The sequence below is a fragment of the Bradysia coprophila genome, unplaced genomic scaffold, assembly GCF_014529535.1.
Source record: "Bradysia coprophila strain Holo2 unplaced genomic scaffold, BU_Bcop_v1 contig_24, whole genome shotgun sequence".
Lineage (NCBI taxonomy): Eukaryota > Metazoa > Arthropoda > Insecta > Diptera > Sciaridae > Bradysia > Bradysia coprophila.
The window spans coordinates 2461698-2475450 of record NW_023503501.1 but is presented as its reverse complement, the minus strand read 5'-3'; the positions used below and the strand labels follow the sequence as shown (position 1 = coordinate 2475450).

At 33.9% G+C, this 13753-nt stretch overlaps 1 protein-coding gene and 1 long non-coding RNA gene across 3 annotated transcripts in view; both read left to right on the top strand.

The window, feature by feature from the left end:
• Nucleotides 1-13753, top strand: part of LOC119077826 — a 134314-nt gene that overhangs the window by 43101 nt on the left and 77460 nt on the right. The gene's annotated exons all lie outside the window — the stretch shown is intronic.
• LOC119077827 lies at nt 4422-10230 on the top strand. Its single transcript, XR_005087888.1, has 3 exons — nt 4422-4579; nt 8729-8731; nt 10220-10230. It is a non-coding gene; the product is annotated as an uncharacterized LOC119077827 (long non-coding RNA).

Here is a 13753-nt window from a genome sequence, read left to right as displayed (position 1 = left end):
CTGAATGTGACTAAGTTACATTTGAAACATAATTACATTTGGAACGTAGTTACACTTGTAATGTAGTTACATTTCGAACGTAGCTACAATTGGAACGTTGTTACATTTGGAACGTAGTTACATCTGGAACGTAGTTACATTTAGAACGTAATTATCTTTGGAACGTAGTTGCATTTGGAACGTAGCTACAATTGGAACGTAGTTACATCTGGAACGTAGTTACATCTGGAATGTAGTTACATCTGGAACGTAGTTACATCTGGAACGTAGTTACATCTGGAACGTAGTTACATCTGGGATGTAGTTACATCTGGAACGTATTTACATCTGGAACGTAGTTACATCTGGAACGTAGTTACATCTGGAACGTAGTTACATCTGGAACGTAGTTATATCTGGAACGTAATTACATCTGGAGCGTAGTTACATCTGGAGCGTAGTTACATCTGGAACGTAGTTATATCTGGAACGTAGTTATATCTGGAACGTAGTTACATCTGGAACGTAGTTACATCTGGAACGTAGTTACATCTGGGATGTAGTTACATCTGGAACGTATTTACATCTGGAACGTAGTTACATCTGGAACGTAGTTACATCTGGAACGTAGTTACATCTGGAACGTAGTTACATCTGGAATGTAGTTACATCTGGAACGTAGTTACATCTGGAACGTAGTTACATCTGGAATGTAGTTACATCTGGAATGTAGTTACATCTGGAATGTAGTTACATCTGGAACGTAAATATGTTATACATTGCGATCATCGTTCAATGGTTGAAGAAAACATTGAATTCAATTAAAACTTAGTCAAGGGATCGATTCCAATCGTTTCGAAAGAATAAATAAGTGAACCAAAAGCAGTATACGTTTAATCGCGTTTAATTCTCAACAAAGTTTCAGTGGTACATGAGTCGCGATTATAAAATTCTACAGTAAGTTTATGGTTATGATTGTCTTTCAGTATAATTGATTGAAATTCATTGAAAACTATATTTTCTATTGTTACCGAAATTAATTAAGTTAATTTTAATCTCACATTCCCGTTCAATCCTTCTTAAATTCCATAGAAGCGTCTTAAATGAAAACTTTGCTGTGCTCTAATGCTATATAATATACCATTTACAGAACGACTGTCTCCTTATCATACTAACGATTTTGAGAAATGTATAAAGTTGTCAAGTGAATAACAAAGTAATCCTTCGTTTAAACGGAATAGATATATAGGGAAAATAAATTCATTCAAAATACCTAATGCTTATTGATGAATGTTGAACATTTGTCAAGACTGATTCGATTCTTGAAAATTACAAATTCACAGAGGATATTTGGAGTCAACGATGTAATTTAGTTGAATTATTTTTTCATCAAAATGCTTATCGCAAATTGATCAATCTCCTTTGAATGACACGGTAACCGAGAAGACGAAGAAAAAAAAATCAAATTACGTTAAACCGTCATCCTGTAGTAAAAGAATGTTGGCTTAGATTGGCGATTTGCGTTTAGGCGCGTTATTAACATTTTATCTAGATGATACCTTCGTTTCGCCCTATTTACCATGTTTTAATATAAGATGTAAGATTTTCAAATGCCATCAAACATGGTCGCTTAACGGACACTTGAATATGAACAACATTTTCGTAAAGGTGAAAATAACAGTTTCTATTTTGGTATTTATTAACCATTTTAAAGTTGTGTTCTTACGAATTTCTTTTAAATCAGCGCGTGGGACGGTAAAAGCAGACGATAGGCAATGAAATTAAATGTAAGTTGGTTGATCTTCAATCAGACAGGCGTGTCTGATTATGTCTCAGGTGTTAAGGTCGAATTAAAGCAGTGTTTTACCTGAGAGAAAATTGAGAAATTTTGTTGGAGTGTTGGGAGGACGGGATGGCTCAGTGGTTCCGGGTTCGATTCCCATGTCAGACAATTTCTACATGGAATTTTTCTAGCGATTATATCGCATTGGTAACGTCCTAACGATCACTCAAGCTTCATAATTTGGCAGTGTGTTTACGATGGACCTGTGGATTTGCTTAATGGCATGAAATAAAACGATTCATTGATGAACATCTTTCCACTTTCCCAAAATTTTAATTTACTTCACTTCACTTCAACGAGAAGTTCGCATTTTTCCAAGACATTTTGGCGTGTAAAAATCGAAGTAATTTCAGGGCGGATCTTTCCGTTACCAACAATTTCTTTCATTTTTCAATTATTTGCTACATTGCATTTTAAAGGAAAAACCAATTACGTCCTACGTCGTTCGGATCCCTTATACGACTACTCCGTCCATCGGACTTCGAAACAAAAAACTAATCTGACAAAGTTTCACATTCTGAGTACATTCAATCAACAAAGAAATCAATATTGGGTAACCAACTGTGTAAACACACAGCATATGGATAACATATGTCTGGCACCGAGCTAGGCTCGTATTGTGTTGCTATTATCGTTGTTAGCATATACTGACCCAAAAATTGTTTGTCTTTTCCATGTCTTCGATATTATGTGTTCCCAAATATTTGCAACGTTATCCATGGGTATGTTGTAGGATACGTAATTGAACGATTTCACATGGCAGTTTCGCTCATCCCAATGGAGGGCAATAAATAAGCACAAGTGAAGTAAGAAAATGAAAATGTTTGCTGGGATGTATATGAGATTTTTCAGTTTATCTTCCACAACACACACTCCACGATTAAATACACACAATAGCTATGACTTGACTATACCAGTGAATCAATACTAATCCTTGTGAAATTGAACATTCCGAAGACAAATTTCTTTTCAATCCTTTCGATTTGGAAATGACTGTATTTTGTGTGTAGTTAATGTAATGTTCGTATATAAATATATTATATGCATTGTATACCTAATAATGCTGTTGCTGCGCGAGTATACAATAAATACAATACTTCAAATCCGAAAAGGAAAATGTCTGTGGCGAAGAGGAATTTTTTCAATGAGATCTACTTTTTCAGAAAATGTAAAATAATTGGACGATCGAAGTGGAGTAAAAAAAATATTGGATGCATAAACGTATCATAAAATTGATTATCAAATCCGGTACGGCGATTAATGAAAGCTTGAGCAAAAGCTGGATATAAAAGCATTGTGAATAGCAAAAATAATTCTTTTAAATCCACTTGTTTACAAAATAAATAAAAGATAAAGCTCTTGAATCGAACTCTGCAGAAAACTATACCTAACACTGTACGATCTATTGAGGATAATGAGAATTTTCGTCTGGGTTTACATTTTTTTGCACAAAATTTAATCAAAATTGCTCACTAATCGGTGGAATAAATTTACAAAACACCATGCCCGCAACAGGTATCCGTAATCTATCTTTCTGCAGCGGCGCTGTAAAAAGTGAACTTTTTCATACGTGTTTTGGGTGGTGAATGAATCACTCAAATTTCCCTCATTATCACTCCTTTTGAACCATTAAACGTACAATACACATTCTACGCTGACCACATTTTGCACCCCAAATACCAAAACTAAAAAACTAAATATTTATCGAGCAACACCTCTTCTAACCATTGGGTTAGTGGGATGTGGAATCACGTTGGATTTTTTTTATTATTCGACGAATAGTATTCGTCTATGCAGTAAACAGATATTTATGCCACTAGAACTGTGAAATGGTATCTCGGTTCGAGATGGATTAGAGAGACGATTCGAGACGACGTCGAGAACCTTGTTTACTACATCAAAATACATGACATTGTTTTGCAGCTCGTGTTATGGTTTGATATATCGAGCTACTGAAAGTTCGCTTGCTCTACTGTTTGGTGAGTGCAATTACCGTTTTTTAAACCGGTAAACGGTATTACCGAAATTTTTGAGAAAATTTAACGGTAAATTACCGGTAATCTATATTGCATACAAATCTGTAATTTAAGTTCAATTTTATAATTAATAATAAAATTGTTGTATTGCTTGGTCAGTAATTCAACATTGGTCAAGTCAAAGCAATACAACACTTTGTCAAAATTTATAATTAAAAAACCCGAAAAATTAGCTTTGTCTAAAGTTTAATCAGACTTATTACAAAATTAACCTTCAAATTGAACCTAGAAAATTATTTTATTTAAAAAATTTGACTTAAAAATTTTCACCAGTTCATTAAATACACCTCAAGTTTTTCCACTTCAATTTTACGATGAGGATTTTTCTTCCATCGAAAAGTTAAAACTGGTTTCCACTTAAAGATGTTCGCCGTAAGAGAACTCTGAAGGATTTCTCTTGGTTAAACTTCGTCTCTCTCTCTCGCTTTTTACCAATAAAAATCCTTAAAGAAGCTTTCTCACGATGAAATATTTTAAGTGGAAATCAAGCCTTATGGACTCAATTTCCGAGTTTCTTCACGAACCCTTTATGTCACAACAAAAATATCATACAAAATTCAAGTGACAGATCACAATTTGATATTCACTGTAGACACTCAGTTTGATTCTATGTTCCAATTTGCCTTCTATGGCTGCATTTCATTGAGGAACTTAGGCGGGCTTGATATTCATTTCTTAGACTTTGGAGTTTTCAATATTTTTCAGTAAAACTTAATTTGACGTAATTTGACTCTATTGACATCACGCATTATTATTTATATGGCTCTGTGTGGTAACATTATGCATCAGCTCGGAGAGGGAGTTTGGATTTATCTGCGCATCGACACATAAAAATGATATGCACCTATGTCCAAACGTTCATTTTGACGAGTTGGATTATATTATGATAAAGTGGAGAGACAGTAGAGAGATATATAAAATCTATATAGGAAATCTCGGTTATCCTGTAAAGGCGCTATCTTTTCTGATGAAATAGGTCGGTAACATTGGCAACATTATAACGAATACGAATAATTTTAGATTTATAAGAGTTTTAAAAGTCATCGATGTTCCCAGTTAACTGCACACTGCACAGTCTATGACATTTTGGCGTGAAATTTGAATTCGTTAAGGGATTTTTGTGCCAAATTATCATAATCTGGAAACACTTTATTGACTGGGAACATCTCTAAAACTCTAAAAAATCTCAAATATGTTCAGAACTAAAAACGACCAACTGTTGTAGAATTATGCAAAAATCTATTACTTGAGCTCTGAAATTGGCTGCTTTTATCATACAATGTGGCTATCAAACTTGCTTCACTAGTTTCATAACTGGTGACAAAACAATCCTATTTCGAAAGTTGTTGCTTAATATAAATTTATGTAACGAGTTGCGAAAAGTGGTTGTTTTTGTAACTAGATTTGAAGGGGTGAAGATAAACATATCGTGGATAAAGACTTTTGCAACGTGTTACATTCAAAATTTTGTGTAATTTCGTCGAAAAAACACTTTTCATGCATCATTTCATTGTTATGTGAATGTACTTTTTGTCACTAGTGACAAGAATTTGTGCGGAAGTCCTTTTTGTCACACTTTTCCCCGGAATTCGACAAATAATTAATCCAAATCCGTCTTCTATTTCTTAAGTTTTATTCTCTTTACAATTTACGTCGGCTTGGTATGAATAATTAATGAGTTAGAGTTACTGAAAAATCTGTTACTTGCCAAATGAGTCTTTCATAATTGTGCTAAACACTTAATTCGCACAGAAAATGAATAAAGCAAAATTGTTTTCAAATGAACATTACCTATTAGTACACAAGACAGCATCCAACCGATATAAACGTAAATGAATAGCCCATAAATAAACCAGAATTCTATTTTCCACAAAATATTGTGTTAATTTCAGTTATTCCAATTACAATTTAAAATGTTTGTTTCCATTCATTATAATAACTTGAACAAAACTAAAACTTTGAATATTTTAATAAATCTTTACGAACTGTAGCCCAACATTGCACGAATATCTCAGCAAAACCGATCAACTATGGTGATATGCTGTATGAGACTATCGTTTCATGTAACCGCACGTTTTTTGATGGTCTATCTTTTGTTTTCTCGATAAATGTTTGTGATCAAGCATTGAAGAGATCATGACCCAGTCCCCGTTTTTCTATATTGTGTTAATCGTTGCCGTGCGGATTGTTATTTATGATATGCCTTTAAGCATGGAATGCATGTTCAACGAAACAATGTTTGAAAACATAAGTTTTTCGTTTTTTACGTTGTGGACCTACAAAAATTTATCGATTTATGACTTACTTACTTAACGGAGATATTTCTTTGTAGAGATTTAATGCAATTTTATGATAAAAACAAAACAATTTTATTTGACAAATTTAATGGAAACCATTGTAAAGTAATGAAAATTTCAGCGATGAAACACGATAAAGATACACGTTAAGCGGAGTGTTACGAGCAATAAAATAAATATGTAGAAAACTATAAACTCTACAATCAAATTGAAATGTACGAATGTACTGTTTCGCATATATAACATTTTTATATTATGCATAATAGAAAATTCAGAACGTATCAGACTCAGACGAACAATATAAAATACTACAGACGAACAATACAAGAAAGAATAACAAAATTCAACTCTTTTCTCTAAGATTTGCACAAAGACCCTTTGAATAGAGAGAAGTGTGTCGCAACTCCCTTAGAATATGCAAATTCTTAAACTATGCGATTTCCACCCATTCAATTCACTCATTAGAACAGTTTAAGCGGACAACTTTTCTACAGCATAGTTCTAAATGTTTTGGATATTTTTGAACTTAACTTTTGTAGAGAGCGCCTGGAGAGGGATTACGGCATCAGCTCTCTTTCCTCTATTCTATGTCAAATAACACACAGAGTACGATTCAACCGAAAAATAATTAATTTTTTACGACGGATTTGTATAGCCATTGGAACTCTGAAACATTAATAAGTTTTTCAATCGGCCCTGCACTGACAAAAAAGAGTAGAAAATCTTACCTGTCGCAGGTAACTTTGTCTCCAGGTAACCTACAATAGCTGCCACAGCTGTAGCTCTCGTTACAAAACATACAGCTGTAGCAGATAACATAGATTACTTGCAGAATAAGTTACCTGGAACAGGTAAGGTTTTCAATTCTTTTTTATCAGTGTACAACGGCTTGGCAACAAGAATCTTCGAAGAAGATATCACCATTAACAATTATAAAACCTGATTACTGTTCCAGAGTCATGTGCTATACGATGGCATTTTATTTGACTAAAATCCGTCGAGTAAAAAATTAATTATTTTTCTGTTGACATTGGAGCGACATCTTTCAGTGGCATAATGAATCGAATTCTATTGGTAGAGTTGCCATAGAATAGAGGAAAGAGAATTGATGCCGTAATCCCTCTCCTGATTTGACGTAAAAATGTGTTGATGTTAGTATGAGCAAGGTTCTGAAAGAACAGGTTAAGACGCTTACGAAGACATATTGTTTGAAAAGTCAACTTGAAAACAAATTTTTTTTGTTAAGTTAAAATCGTCATATAAAATTTTCCGAACCTAGTTGGCGCTAGAGGTAAATTTTGATTGCATCGCCTTCGTGATCAACTCGAATGTGTCTTAACCTGTTTCTTCATAACCTTGAGTATGAGATCTCGTCATTGCCATAAAGGGGAATAAGGAACTATTCAAATAGTACGCACACACTAGGGGGTTACTCTTCTTCCGAATATTTATACAATCTTCCAAATGATTTTCGGAAAATTTTCTGACCTGGACGGTTGAACTTTAAAAATGTCTTAACCCTAGTGGTTTTTGATCCCAGGATTAAAAGAAAATCCTGAAAGTGAGCTTTCACGGCTTTCGACTTTCTAAATAATCAAATATTTCGAAAAAAAAAACGACAAAACGCCGAGATGCACTCAATTTGTTTATCGTGTGGGAATTGCGTCACAGTTCCAATACTACCTTGATGCCACGTTGACTTATAAGCCCTTTTTGCATTGTAACATTTGAATATGTTTCTCCAATTTTCATAAATTTTCTTGTCAAAAATGCTTCCAACGTAACAATGAAATGCATTTTTATGTAATACACTTTTCGAAACGTTTCTCAACTAACTGTAATGTGCAATTACTTGACAATAAATCGTACCACTTAGCGGACTAAAATCTAACCACAATTTTATATGTTAGTGTTGGCGATTTCAGACAGGTTTTTCTGGCAAATAAAAAGTTCTCTGGACAAAAAGTTGTTAGACATCAAATCTTTGTCTTGACATTGCCATAAAAAATGGATGGAAAATCATTTTTTATTTATGCTGACAGTTTCAGCTGTGTATGTTGCAACATAAGAAGTTTTTCCGAAGTTTTCCAGTCATTGCATGCACTCCCAAATATTATACAAAATTAAAGTAAATCTTGCAGCTGAGATGATGAATTTGCACTATTAATTTTATGGTTTTTCCCATTTTCCGAATATAATCCCATTAAATCCAAGCACTGCACGTATGTAAATCACTTTAGCTCTCCGGTTGAAAATCGTTAAAGGTGAATGACTGCCTGCTATTCGATTCTGTGTTGATTTGGTGAATTTGTAAATAAGATTTTATACCCAGAAGATGAAAAACGGTGGTATTGATTGATCCTTTTGCCGAGTCCTTTTGTCGGTGTTTCATTTTATTTTTTAGATTTTTTCCTTCATATTCGAGTGAAAATCATGGGTGAGCTGATTTTTATTGGGTAAAGAAGCTGTAATGTTCGCTTGAGTAACAAGAGAGAGAGAGAGAGAGAGAGAGAGACAAAAAAAAGAAAAGTTGAGGAAGAATTGAATTTGATTAATGGGATATTGTGAATCAGGATGTGAATTTAGCTTTTTGTGTTGGTGTTGATGGTTTTTATATCGTTTTGTGAGAAAATATTACAAAATTGTATTGTTCGAGATTTGTCTTCATTATATGGCAAAAGTCGTTGTGATATATCCAGCACAATCAAAACGACGTTTCATAAATTTTCTTCTATTTTCTTTTCGGTTTTAAATTGTATATAGGAAGATACTGTGGGCGAATGTTTCTCGCAATTTGAAGATTTACGTTTCATCAATTTTCATTTGCTAGCCAACCAGTCGCATGACAACACAGAAAAATATGGTCTCGTTAATGATATAGACGTTCGATGAACTATTTTTGAGAATGTTGCCGTTATAAAACCAATTGGCTTATTTATTTGGGATGAATACTAAGAAGCAGGTCCGAAGTGGCAGACACTAGATTCTCATGGTGCAATTGCTGCAATTGAATTGTAGTGCAGAATTAGTGAGATCGTATATGCTTTCGTTGCGTTCAAACTTCGGTGTCGAATGCAAGAACAGCAGCAGCAATCGTACATCGTGGCATTTCCAGACTTTGCAATTTAAGCTATTTGAACCGGAGCTAGCCTATACGATCTCGGATTAATTCGACTCCCAAGCAAATAAATGACAAACTATTTTTGAATGGACTCTATGTCGTCCTTGTAGATTTGGGCTGCAGGTTTCCAAATAGTTACGGCAAATTACAGTCTTGATCTCACTTACGCCACAAATAAAATACGATGTGTTTCCATCGTAAAATTGCCGTTTGAAAAGTGTTTTGTGCAACTACCGACTATCGCCGACTATCGTCTTCAAAGAGAGTTTAACGTTGAGTTCAAACCAGGTATCAATTGAATCCGATCAGATGCATTATTACAACTTTATTTCGATTGAGGGATATCGTGTCATATCGACTAAAAGCTCAAATTTCTGCAGCGGAAAAATATCATTTTATTTATGCAATGAAGCACCAAAAGAGTAGAATCTGTACGAAATGACAAATCAATCCGATTCAAATGTGAATACATTGTAGCTCAGTAAAACAATAAAATATCCTTGTGAATGGGAGAAGATATCAAAAAATTGCTATTTTTAAGTATCAGACTCCAGATATGGTTACAAACGGCATGACAATTGTTATATGTGGTATGATAATGTTTCCCGTCAAATCTTTGTCGAAGTAAATCAGAAACCGTAAGCAATTCATAGCACGTTCCTTATCGAATACTATTCTTGAAACTTTATCACCCTCATAACCATTCAGAAATACATATCGCTAACGCAATCGTACGTATCAATTTCCATAAAGAAAAGAATTTAGCTTGTCACATTTGCATTAAATTCTCGTAGGAACAGTTTAGCACAGCAAAATTTCGAAATAAAAAGTACCGGAAATCTTGCGACAATTTCCATCTATCTGCACAACTAGAGTATTTTACAGTTTAAATTCAATTGTCGACGGTGCTGTTTCCTTCCGATGGCTGATAACCGAAAACCAGACAGCGTAATGAAAGCGATACTATTCGATTAAATCTATTTTACAATTCAATTTCGAAAATTATTTACAATCCAACATTTTCATTATGCGTACAACACCACAACAGCTCTGTTTTTAACGGGTCATTTACTTAAATTAATCAAAATAATGACGCTCACCCAAAAACCCTGTAGTACGTCTACAGTATCATCATCATCATCAGCTTCTCTCCATCTAGCTATTGTGTTTATCCATTCACCGTTTTACGAACCATATCCTCATCCTTCTGCAATCGATAAGTTTAATTGAATCCACCTTGCACAGTTTACACAATACCATATAGATATTAGTGGGGAGTTGCCATGATAGAATAATATACGTTTTTAAAATGGATATTAAGAATCAAACAGAGTGTCTGGGCTCTATCTGGTTTATCTTATGCATTATAAAATTGAGATGTAAATTTGTATAACGAAGGATTCGCTCTATACGTATTTTATTGAAAACACTGAAAGCTTTCGTTTTACGTTTTCATTAACGATTTTCAAAATGGATTTTGAATAAATTTATTGAAATTGGAATTATACTTTCCCGATCGTAGTCGGTGAATTATTGTCGTTGTGTCATCAATATTATTAATACTTTAATACAGTTCGTCTGCAACTTGCAAGGATGCAGTACTGTTGTTATGTAATTTAAAGGAATTTATTGAAGCGGCTATTTTCGTTATGTTCGGCTAATTGGTATTAGGTTCAATGAAATCTGTGAAACAATATACATATTATATATGTGAAAGCCACATTATAGGATATTCTAACAATAGTCAAGCATGTTCAAATTGACATAGAGAAACGTGTAGGTAGGGTAACGGCACCGGTTACGTGTTCCACAACAGATAATATATGGAACTAAAAAAAATTGGGCTTGTAACCGGTGCAGTTACCCTATGTGTTCTTACATAAGAACTAATGAAAAGATGAAAAATCCAGATATCGTGTGGAGTTAGTTGATCCAAGGTGACGCCGAAATCATACTTTACCCCAACTTAACCTAACTTTAATATTGAGAAAATCAATGAAAGTCTAAAACAGGTATGGTCTATTGTCCGGTCGGAGGACATAAAAATTTGATTTTCGTACTTAAACGCACTCATTTTCATATTATTTTGACATAAAATGTTAGTGAATTTAAGACGAATTCGCCGATCGACCATACCTGTTCTAGACTTTCATTGGAGAAAATGTGTTTGTTGCGTTTGTTGACTCTTCAGTGACACTTCAAACGTCATAAATAAATATTTCAAGTGTTCGCAAAATCATTGATTTTTCCAAGGTTGGGTATGACGAGGAAAGCCCATATTTCATAGTATCGCAAAAAAAAACATTTCGTTTATCCTTATCGGTAACGCAAACTGCATTTCAACGCCAAATTGCAACTGAACTGAAATGGCGCTATAAAAATTCGATCGCAGCTTAGTGGATTTTTTTGGGATAACAGCCCTAGCAATCGGCGTACCATCCAATAAACAAACTTGGATTTTTCATTGATTCAGTTGGCGCCAAATTATCATCTCTCTGGAAATTTGTAATGAAATGTAGCAGGCCGTACAGAAAATCTATTTTTCGTCGTTAAGTGATCGCGCTGAGTTAATAAAACTAAAGTTTGACAGCTCTCATTGATATAAAATCAAAATTTAGTTTATTGATTTTCTTTATTTAAACACGATTTATTGGTCGAAACATAATCATTTTTGATTATTAATAAAAACCAAAAGTAGTTGTTATCGTTACCATCACTTTTCACTGAGAAGTTAATTCTTCACAAATAAAATCGGTCGTGAAGAATGTATCCTCAAAGTCAACTTTTATCAGATCGACAAAATTTTGAAAAAAGAGAGCTGTGCGAGCTCTATATAATTTGCATTGTTTCATCATAAGTTTCCTTATGACGTTTAAAACATCACTTTGACAGATGGAAAAGACTAACTTGTGATTCCAACTTATATGTCTTTACAACTTCCTTCTCTCTGCCTATTTTAACGAAGATAGAAAAAACCCACTTCTACGTTATAAGAAATGTCTTGATTTTAATCCTGTCTCATTTCTTTGAACCTCCCCTTAAAATTGCAGGATACCTAATACACAAGTTGAAGTTTGGTTTTACCATAAAATTTAAAGAGACCACCTTACCCCCGACGACTCATAATGAGGTATCCATCGACATACCATGAACAAGACCAAACAAATAACTGCAAATCTCATATTGAACAATCAAAGTAATTACTTGCAAATATTCACAGAATCCATCGGAACAAGTATATTTATTGATAATTGCTTCGATTAATTTTAATAACTAATTTAACTCCCCGAGCCAGGCCCAGACCATCTTCAGCCTTTCAATATTTGTTTCAGACTTTGTGTATACATATCTGTACGTACATATAGAACGAGACTATATACTTACCAAGTAAATTTAATTTTATTCTCTTTACTTTAACGTTCAGACAAATAGAATTTTCAAGTTTCCTTTCTGTAACATAACTCTCTATGAAACAGTCTAGCTAACAGATCTATATATATATATATATATACGTCCACATCGTATCTATTGAGTTGATACAGTGCATATATGTATACCGTATCAACTCTATAGATACATGTGTGCCAAGAGGCGTATTAAAGAATTGTTCATTGACTGTAAACGGACATCACAAAACAATGAAAGGGGGGTGTTATGGTGCGAAATCTGAATGGTTTTAAGAGACACGTCGAATAACGTGGACGAACATGCTCTTCTAAAATACCCGGTAGCTATTAAAGTCGATCATGCTTGGTACGGAGAAATATTAGCATTAATTCACAAAGACACCATCTAGCAGCTGAACATGATTCCATTAAGGCGAATAATTTTACATGTCTTGTGAATGCGATTTCTCCGATTGTCAGTGATTTTTGGTAACATCAAACAAAAATGTTCTGAAAATGCAGGTATTTCAGATCCATCGAAAAAAAATTCAAATTTGATTTGCATCGGGAATAAACAAATGCAAATATTCGGAATTGATGGCAACGTTTTGTTAGTATCTATTTTGTGTGTAGAATGACTTTGACGAGAAATTCGATTTTGTTTATTTGATTCGAAACAACATTACAAACTAAGAATCTTTCATTTTTACTTCGATTGTTATTCCCCAGGTTTTATCAGAACATTTTGAGATCCTAATAATGGAGAATAGTAGTTCCTCTGTTTCGAAAACCACATTACTGTTTCGAGACATCCTAAATTAAATTATTTTGCATAAAAAAATCCCATTCCCAGCAACACGACAACGAGGTTCGTATACAATTTGGAAAGGAAAGCTATTATAATAGCAGTTTATTAGCAAGCACACTAATTTAATTAATTAAAAAACTTTCCGTATGGCAGATTTGTATCTCTGGTGCCATTGAATGCACAAAGAAAGCATATGCTAAGGATTTTCCTTCCACTATAATACACGACGTAAACACTCCACAGTGAGGTTTCTCGATTTTAGATATACACAAAGACACACAAT